The sequence below is a fragment of the Capra hircus genome, unplaced genomic scaffold, assembly GCF_001704415.2.
Source record: "Capra hircus breed San Clemente unplaced genomic scaffold, ASM170441v1, whole genome shotgun sequence".
In the NCBI taxonomy this organism is placed as follows: domain Eukaryota; kingdom Metazoa; phylum Chordata; class Mammalia; order Artiodactyla; family Bovidae; genus Capra; species Capra hircus.
Window position 1 is genome coordinate 32809 of NW_017190137.1, and position 9029 is coordinate 41837.

Genomic DNA, 9029 nt, shown 5'->3' on the forward strand with positions numbered 1-9029 from the left:
AAAATACACCCATGCTGGAAAAACTGATTTTGCACACTGGTGCACTCATTCTGCACTTTGTGAGCAAACCTTCAAAATAAACTGTGGAAAATTCTGAAAGAGATGGGAATACTAGACCACTTGACCTACCTCTTGAGAAACTTATATGCAGGTCAGTAAACAACAGTTAGAACTGGACGTGGAACACCAGACTGGTTCCAAATAGGAAAAGGAGTATATCAGGCTGTATATTGTCACCTTGCTTATTTAACTTATATTCAGAGTACAGCATGAGAAACGCTGTGCTGAAAGAAGCACAAGCTGGAATCAAGATTGCTGGGAGAAATATCAATAACCTTCAGATATGCAGATGACACCACCTTTATGGAAGAAAGTGAAGAGGAACTAAACAGCTTCTTGATGAAAGTGAAAGAGGAGAGTGAAGAAGTTGGCTTAACGCTCAACATTCAGAAAAGTAAGATTACGGGATCCAGTCACATCACTTCATGGGAAATACACGAAGACACAATGGAAACAGTGTCAGACTTTATTTTGGGGGGCTCCATAATCACTGCAGATGGTGATTACAGCCATGAAATTAAAAGACGCTTACTCCTTGGAAAGAAAGTTATAATCAACCTAGATAGCATATTGAAAAGGAGAGATATTACTTTGCCAACACAGGTCCGTTTAGTCAAGTCTGTAGTTTTTTCAGTGGTCGTGTATGGATGTGAGAGTTGGACTGTGAAGAAAGCTGAGCGCTGAAGAATTGATGCTTTTGTACTGTGGTGTTGGAGAAGACTCTTGAGAGTCCCTTGGACTGCAAAGAGATCCAACAATTCCATTCTAAAGGAGATTGGTCCTCGGTTTTCCTTGGAAGGAATGATGCTAAAGCTGAAACTCCAGTACTTTGGCCACGTCATGCGAAGATTTGACTCGCTGGAAAATCTCTGATGCTGCGAGGGATTGGGGGCAGGAGGAGAAGGGGACGACCGAGGATGAGACGGCTGGATGGTATCACCAACTTGATGGATGTGAGTTTGAGTGAACTCTGGGAGTTGGTGATGGACAGTGTGGTGTGGTGTGGTGTGATTTATGGGGTCGCAAAAAATCCGAAACGACTGAGTGACTGAACTGAAGTGAACTGAACAAACCTTGTAGAACACAAGTGCCACCACTACTGAGCTCATGCCTACGGCCTGTTTGCTAAAACTAATGAGCCCACATTGCACATCTTGAATTCTGCAATGACTTAGCTTGCACTCTGCTGCATGTATTCCCCTCATTACACATTTGGACATAAACCCTCACAGTCCAGAACATGCACCAGGCCACTACACACTCTTGACCTAGATAGAGCATGCAGGCTTCAAGTTTGAGGCTGAGAGGTTGTTGCTGAAGCATGAAAAGATGCCGAGATTTTTTTTTTTTTTTCTATCCAAGGCCAGAGGCAAGGATTGATCATTCACTGCTTTTGTGTAATAAAATTTTATTAAAGGATAAAGTGGATAGAGAAAGTTTCTGATTTAGGCATCAGAAAGGGTCAGAAAGAGTACTCCCTTGCTAGTGTTAGCAATGGAATTATATATGCTCTAATTAGTTATTACAGTGAATCAAAAAAAAAAAAGTCTGGAAGTTGTAAAGACCTCACTAGACCTACTCCCATAATTTGCACTTTAAGATAACAGTATTAGCCAGAAGGTTTTTTTTTTTTTTTAACCAGAGACTATCCTCAAACAGGATATGTTATTGTTATATAATCCTAAGGAATGTAGAGGGGGGAAATAGTTTCTCCTTTCCTCCTCCTGAGAATTCCAGACCCCTCTCTCCTTGAGGACCCCTAGGGTTCTTATCTATGTGCCTAGGAAATGACTTTCTCAAGACCATGCTCTATAGAACACATAGCACATCTCCTCAGCTTGCACTCTAGAGCATGCTTCCCACCATCACTGAGACCTTCCTCTTGAACAAATGTACCGCAGACAGTGGGATGACAATCTGGAGCCCATGTCCCACTACTACTGATTCTGAATTTTAGGATATGAGTGCTGAAACTAATGAGGTTGCCTTATGAAGCATGAATCCTGAAGCTAGTGTGGTTGCATTTTAACAGGCTGTGTGAAAATATACAGCTGGCCCACAGGGAGATGTGTCCTCCCACTACACAGCCTACATTCTATAACACACTCACTATCACTACTAAGCCCATGATTTTCATCAGAATGGCTAAAACTCCTCAGTGGCATTCTGGAGCGTGTGTCTTTCCACTACCTAACTTGCATTCTACAGAAACTGACCTTGTGATATAAAACTGGTACAGCCCAACTACTTTTCTTGGCTTTTGAAGCCTGTATCTTGACAACACTAAGCCCAGGCTTAAGATTAGCTATGTTACAGTCACTGATCTTGCCCTCAGAAACATGTTTGAACCCGTGATTTGTAGCACACCTATGCCACTACAGATTCTGTGCTCTAACACTATTGTGACATAACAAGTGAGACTGCATCCTAGATTATATGTGCTACAGTGCTGTGTTTCATCCTGGAATATGCATCTTACCACTACTGACCATGGCTATAAACTACACATGAAACAACTAATAAGTTTCATTCTGGAGCACATATCAAAACATAAGTGGGATTATAGTTCACTTCCATTACTCAGTTGTGTCAGACTATTTGTGACCCCATGGACTACAGCATGACAGGCCTGCTGTCCATTGATAGCTCTCAGATTTTACTCAAATTCATATTTTTTGAGTCGGTGGTGCCATCCAGCTATCTCATCTCATCATCTGTCATCTGCTGCTCCTCCTGCCATCAATCTTTTCCAGTATCAGGGTCTTTTCCAAGGAGGCAGTTCTTCTCATTGCAAGGCCAAAGTTGGAGTTTCAGCTTAAGCATCAGTCCTCCCAATGAATATTATATTCAGGATTTATTTTCTTTAGGATGGAATAGTTGGATCCCCTTGCAGTCCAAAGGACTCTCAAGAGTCTTCTCCAACACCACAGTTCAAAAGAATCAATTTTACAGCACTCAGCTTTCTTCATAGTCCAATTCTCACATTCATACATGACCACTGGAAAAACCATAGTCTTGACTAGATGGACTTTGTTGTCAAAGTAATGTCTCCGCTTTTGAATATACTATCTAGGTTGCTCATAAATTTCCTTCCAAGGAGTATTAAGTATCTGCAAGTAGTGTTCTTGCACTCTGGGCCATGCATTCAACCATTACTGAGACTGAACTCTAAAAATTGCATGCTGCGACTACTAAACTTGAACCATGGAGCATGTGTCTTACTGAAAGCTTGTTGCTATGAGCTGTGAATGATGCTGGGATTTTTGGCCTCTGGATGAAAGGTGATGAGGCATGATCAATCAGAGCTTCTGGGTAATAAAGTTTTATTACAGTTTAAAAGAGATAGAGAAATCTTCTAATGTAGACATCAGAAGTGGTAGAAAGACTGTTCCCTTGCTAGTTTTTAGCAAGAAGTTATGTACCTATAAGTGTTTCTAGAGAAAGGTGATATCTTAAACCCCAGATTCCTCACCCAGGACATACATTCTGAAATAACACTGGTACAGGTGAGTCACCCCTGGCCGTAAAACAATTCACCTGAATCCTTAAGAAAGGCCAATTTCCAAGCAAATATAAAGTTTCATTAACACAGCCTAAGAGGACATTTCCGTAAGAAAAACACATTGGTTAGCTCAAGGTTTTAGAAAAGTTAAGTTTGGGTGGAACCAAGTGTTGACATGGCAACAAAAAATTTAAAACAAACCTCCTTTTAATTTTGTATAGAGAAGGGAAAAAAAAAGTCTGACACTTGTAGTTAGTTTCTTCCTGATGCTTATGAGAGAAATTACAAAAAAAAAAAAAAAAAAATCTGAAACTTAGAGCCTATTTCCTCCTTTGGAGACACCTAGCCTCCCTGCCTGTTACCCTTTCACTATCTTCTCAACTTGCACTCTAGAACTTGTATGATCTAACTAGTGAGGTTTCATACATAGGCTTATATTCTGTCACTACTAAGCAGGTGCTCTAAAGCAGACTTCCTGCCATTATTATTTTTTTTTTTTTTAATTTTAAAATCTTTAATTCTTACATGCGTTCCCAAACATGAACCCCCCTCCCACCTCCCTCCCCACAGCATCTCTCTGGGCTGTGTTATATAGGACCTCGAAGTGCTGGGAGCCAGCGTGAGGAACTCCACCCATGGCAAAGGTCATGAGGAAGGAGACTTCGGCAGGATTGAGCCTCAGGAGACTCCCTGTTCCCAAGTGTCTACCCTCAATACCAGAGTCTGTTCTATGCTCTCACCTACACCTCTGACTTTACAGGGGGCTCTCCCCCATAACCATTTCTCTCAGAGAAGGAGTTAACTTGCAGCTCCAGTTAATAAAAATTCCTGGGCGTGACAAGAGTGTTTCAACTTACAAACTCCTCTGAAGGTTCTCTAGCCTGCCTGAGCGGGTTCATCTGGCCACATGTGATTGTTTACAGGCTCCCAACTGTGAGAGGTATGAGATGCTTTAAACTTTCTATATATACAGACTCTTTTGAAAAATTAGAAAATTATTAGTATAGTATAGTGGGTTGATTAGGAGTTATATTAGTGAAGGTTTTTCATGTATTGTGCCAATAATTGCTGCTAATTCCCTGCCCTGGGTGTGACAAGGGTGTCTCAGGTCAAACCTCTCTGCTGACAAACTAACTTGTGTGACAACCTCTCAACCAGAAACAGCACAGAGAGTTTGGAGTACCTTGAAAGTCTTAATTAGCATAGGGTTTTTCTCAGTGTTGGAGAAGGCAATGCACCCCACTCCAGTGCTCTTGCCTGGAAAATCCCATGGATCGAGGAGCCTGGTAGACTGCAGCCCATGGGGCCACGAAGAGTCAGGCATGACTAAGCGAATTCACTTTCACTTTTTACTGTCATGCATTGGAGAAGGAAATGGCAACCCACTCCATTTCTTGCCTGGAGAATCCCACAATGATTGTCACCCGGCCTCCATATCCTTAGGCACCTGGGAATATATTAATCAATGTATTTGGAATATAGAAAAGGAAATATAGTAGTTTTTGATGTTAGCAATACTAGACTTTTTGAGTTAATGAATTTTCTCTTTTTTTATAGATCACTGTAATTTGTTATAAATCACTGTGTCCTTGATGTGTAAAAATGTAAATTTATCACTATCTTAAGACTAAATAGATCTTAAGGGGAACACTCGTGAAGGGTTTTCATTTGGTAAGCCAATATTTGCTGCTAAATTTCCATATTCCTTGCCCTTATAATAAATATAACTAAAATATAGGGGAAACAAGTATTAACATTTAAGATTAATCATGTTAAAACTTAGGCTAAGTAAATTTCTTTCTTAGTTTTAACTCATTACACCATCACCCTATAGGAATGAAACTTTATTTGGAGGGTGGCACCTGATTTAAGAAAAAATCACCACTGGAAAAAATAAGTTTTCTGGTTAACTGACCATTATCAGAAAGGGCCATAAAATGTCAGCAGGCCTCAGGGCCAGAAGATGATCATAAAACCCATAAGACCTTTGTATAATTTTATATGAAGCAACTGATTGTGACAAGAGTCAGGTCTGCTGACCCACCGCGTGACTCTGTATTCATCCTTATGTATAACAAAAGGTATATAAACAAAAATAAAAAATAAAGAAATGGGATCCGTTTCTGGAAAGACTGATATGCCCGTGTCCTTTTCTTCCCTTCTGGCTGAATTCCCATCTGGTACGTGGGTACTCGAAAAGGTTAGTTTTCATTCCAATTCCAAAAAAAGGCAATGCCAAAGAATGCTCAAAGTATCGCACAATTGCACTCATTTCACATGCTAGTAAAATAATGCTCAAAATTCTCCAAGCCAGACTTCAGCAATATGTGAACTGTGACCTCCGTGATTTCAAGCTGGTTTTAGAAAAGGCAGAGGAACCAGAGATCAAACTGGCAACATACGCTGCATCATGGAAAAAGCAAGAGAGTTCCAGAAAAACATATTTCTGTTTTATTGACTATGCCAAAGCCTTTGACTGTTTGGATCACAATAAACTGTGGAAAATTCTGAAAGTGATGGGAATACCAGACCACCTAACCTGCCTCTTGAGAAATCTGTATGCAGGTCAGGAAGCAACAGTTAGAACTGGACATGGAACAACAGACAGGTTCCAAATAGGACAAGGAGTACATCAAGGCTGTATATTGTCACCCTGCCTTTTTAATTTCTATGCAGAGTACATCATGAGAAACGCTGGACTGGAAGAAACACAAGCTGGAATCAAGATTGCCGGGAGAACGATCAGTAATCTCAGATATGCAGATGACACCACCCTTATGGCAGAAAGTGAAGAGGAACTAAAAAGCCTCTTGATGAAAGTGAAAGAGGAGAGTGAAAAGGTTCGCTTAAAGCTCAACATTCAGAAAACGAAGATCATGGCATCCAGTACCATCACTTCATGGGAAATAGATGAGGAAACAATAGAAATAGTGTCAGACTTTATTTTGGGGGGCTCCAAAATCAGTGCAGATGGTGACTGCAGCCATGAAATAAAAAGATGCTTACTCCTTGGAAGTAAAGTTATGATCAACCCAGATAGTATATTCAAAAGCAGAGACATTACTTAGCCGACTAAGGTCCGTCTAGTCAAGGCTATGGTTTTTCCTGTGGTCATGTATGAATGTGAAGAAGGCTGAGCGCTGAAGAACTGATGCTTTGAATTGTGATGTTGGTGAAGACTCTTGAGAGTCCCTTGAACTGCAAGGAGATCCAACCAGTCCATTTGGAAGGAGATAAACCCTGGTGTTTCTTTGGAAGGCATGATGCTAAAGCTCAAGCTCCACTACTTTGGCCACCTCATGCGAAAAGTTGACTCATTGGAAAAGGCTCTGATGCTAGGAGGGGTTGAGGGCAGGAGGAGAAGGGGACGACCGAGGATGAAATTGCTGGATGGCATCATGGACTTGATGGTCTTGAGTCTGAGTGAATTCCGGGAGATGGTCATGGAAAGGGAGGCCTGTTGTGCTGCGATTCATGGGGTCGCAAAGAGTCAGACACGACTGAGCGACTGAACTGAACCGAACGTGGGTACTCACCAAGCTTACTAATTCTTCCTGGTCTTCTAAGATCGGACGGGGGAGGCCTCAGTGCCTCCTCTCCTTCGGGAGAATGGAAAGACGCCTGTGGCCTACATAGGTGGTGATTGGTATTCCACGTAAACCAAGTTATTCATCTTCTTTTTCTCCACTAATTTTTCTACTACACTATCCATTTCTAATCTCTCCAAATATCTGTAATTAAATGAGTTTTTTTCCTAGGACATAAAATTCTGTCCCCAACTTTGAATTTCCCTGGATCCACAGGGCTAGACCCCGGCGTCCAAGTACTACATAAGCCACAGTGTAAAACAAGCATGCATCAAAGATACTGATCTCATCATCTATATCATTGTCTACAAATATTCAGTTTGTAACTTGCAGCATGTTTCTGCTGCTGCTATCCTGGACTCTATAGCATTTTTATTACCATTAGTCAGCTGAAACTCTGGAGCACATGAGACACCACTACTGTATACATTCTCAGGTATACACATGCAGGACCTACAGAGCCTGTGCTCCAAAGCAGGCAAGCCAGAACTTCTGAGCTTACACTCTGAATCATGTTTCACATCTACTGGGCCTGTGATCTTGAGCATCATGTTGCAATGTCACTGTTTGCAGTGTCTATGGTGATTGTATTCCAAAGCACAAATCACACCTCTCCTAAACCTATGCACTTGAGTAGACAGAACACGACTGCTGAACATTCAGTCTGGAATATATCCTCTTCTACTAATTAGCTCCTATTCTGGAGCACCTATGGGCCACTAGGAGCTATCATTGCAAGCTCATGTACTACCAATATTAAGACCACAATGTACATTATGCCTGCTGCAACAACACATTTGACACTGGAACGTGTGTCCTCCTTCTAGTCAATGCAATTAGAGCGTGTATCGGCCAGGTAGCTTTCACTTTACAGCATGAAACTCTAATCAGCCCACACTCTACAGTTTGTGTATTATAATATAGTGTGCTGATGCTGGGATACCACAACTATTGAGTATGGACTATTCAACTGTTTAATTGCTACTAAGTCCTCATTTCAAACAGGTGTGCTACAAAACAGAGCTTGCATTCTGAAACATGTGTCTCATCACTACTGAGAATGCCATCTATAGTATCTGTACAGCAACTACTGAAATTCAATTCTGAATCACCCTTTCTGTCACTATGGAACCTATGCTTTGGAGCTGCTGTGCTGCAAATACTGATGTGGCATAGTACAGTGTATATACCACCAACGCTGATCCCATTATATTTAGCATATGCTGTGGCACTGATAAACCTGCACCCTATAGCATGCCTGCTGCAACAAACAAGTTTTCTTTGTGGATCCATCATTCCTGCACTATTGAAAATCAGTTCTGGTGCAACTGTCCCTCATGAACCTGTACTATAAAGCAGAAATGCCACAATTAATTCGCTTGCCATCTGAAATACAAGACTGGCCCCTATCGCCCTGTTTTCTAAGCCAGGTGTGCCCAAATAACTCTAGAACTTGCGCTCTGGAGCATTACTCTTGCCACACATGAATTTGCACTTATGAAGAAAGCAGTGATTTGAACACAGAAGCACATGTATCACCTCTATTTAGAGTGGATTCAAGTGCATGCATCTGGTTTCTATTGATACCTTGCTCCAGTCAGAATAACTGAAGTTGCATCAGGAGCACATATCTTACTACTACAGAGTGAACACTTAAGCACAGGTTTTGCACTACTGAGATTTTACTTGGAAGCATCCTTCCCAATATGACTGAGTTTACTTCTTAGGCCAGGTGTACAGACATTACAGTGCCTATGTTCTTTAGCAACCATGCCTGAACTACTGAATTACACATTGGATCATGCATCCACTACTATAAATCTGCATACTATAGACCACTTTTCAACATGTCTTACTTCTCAAACTAGTCAGGAATGGTA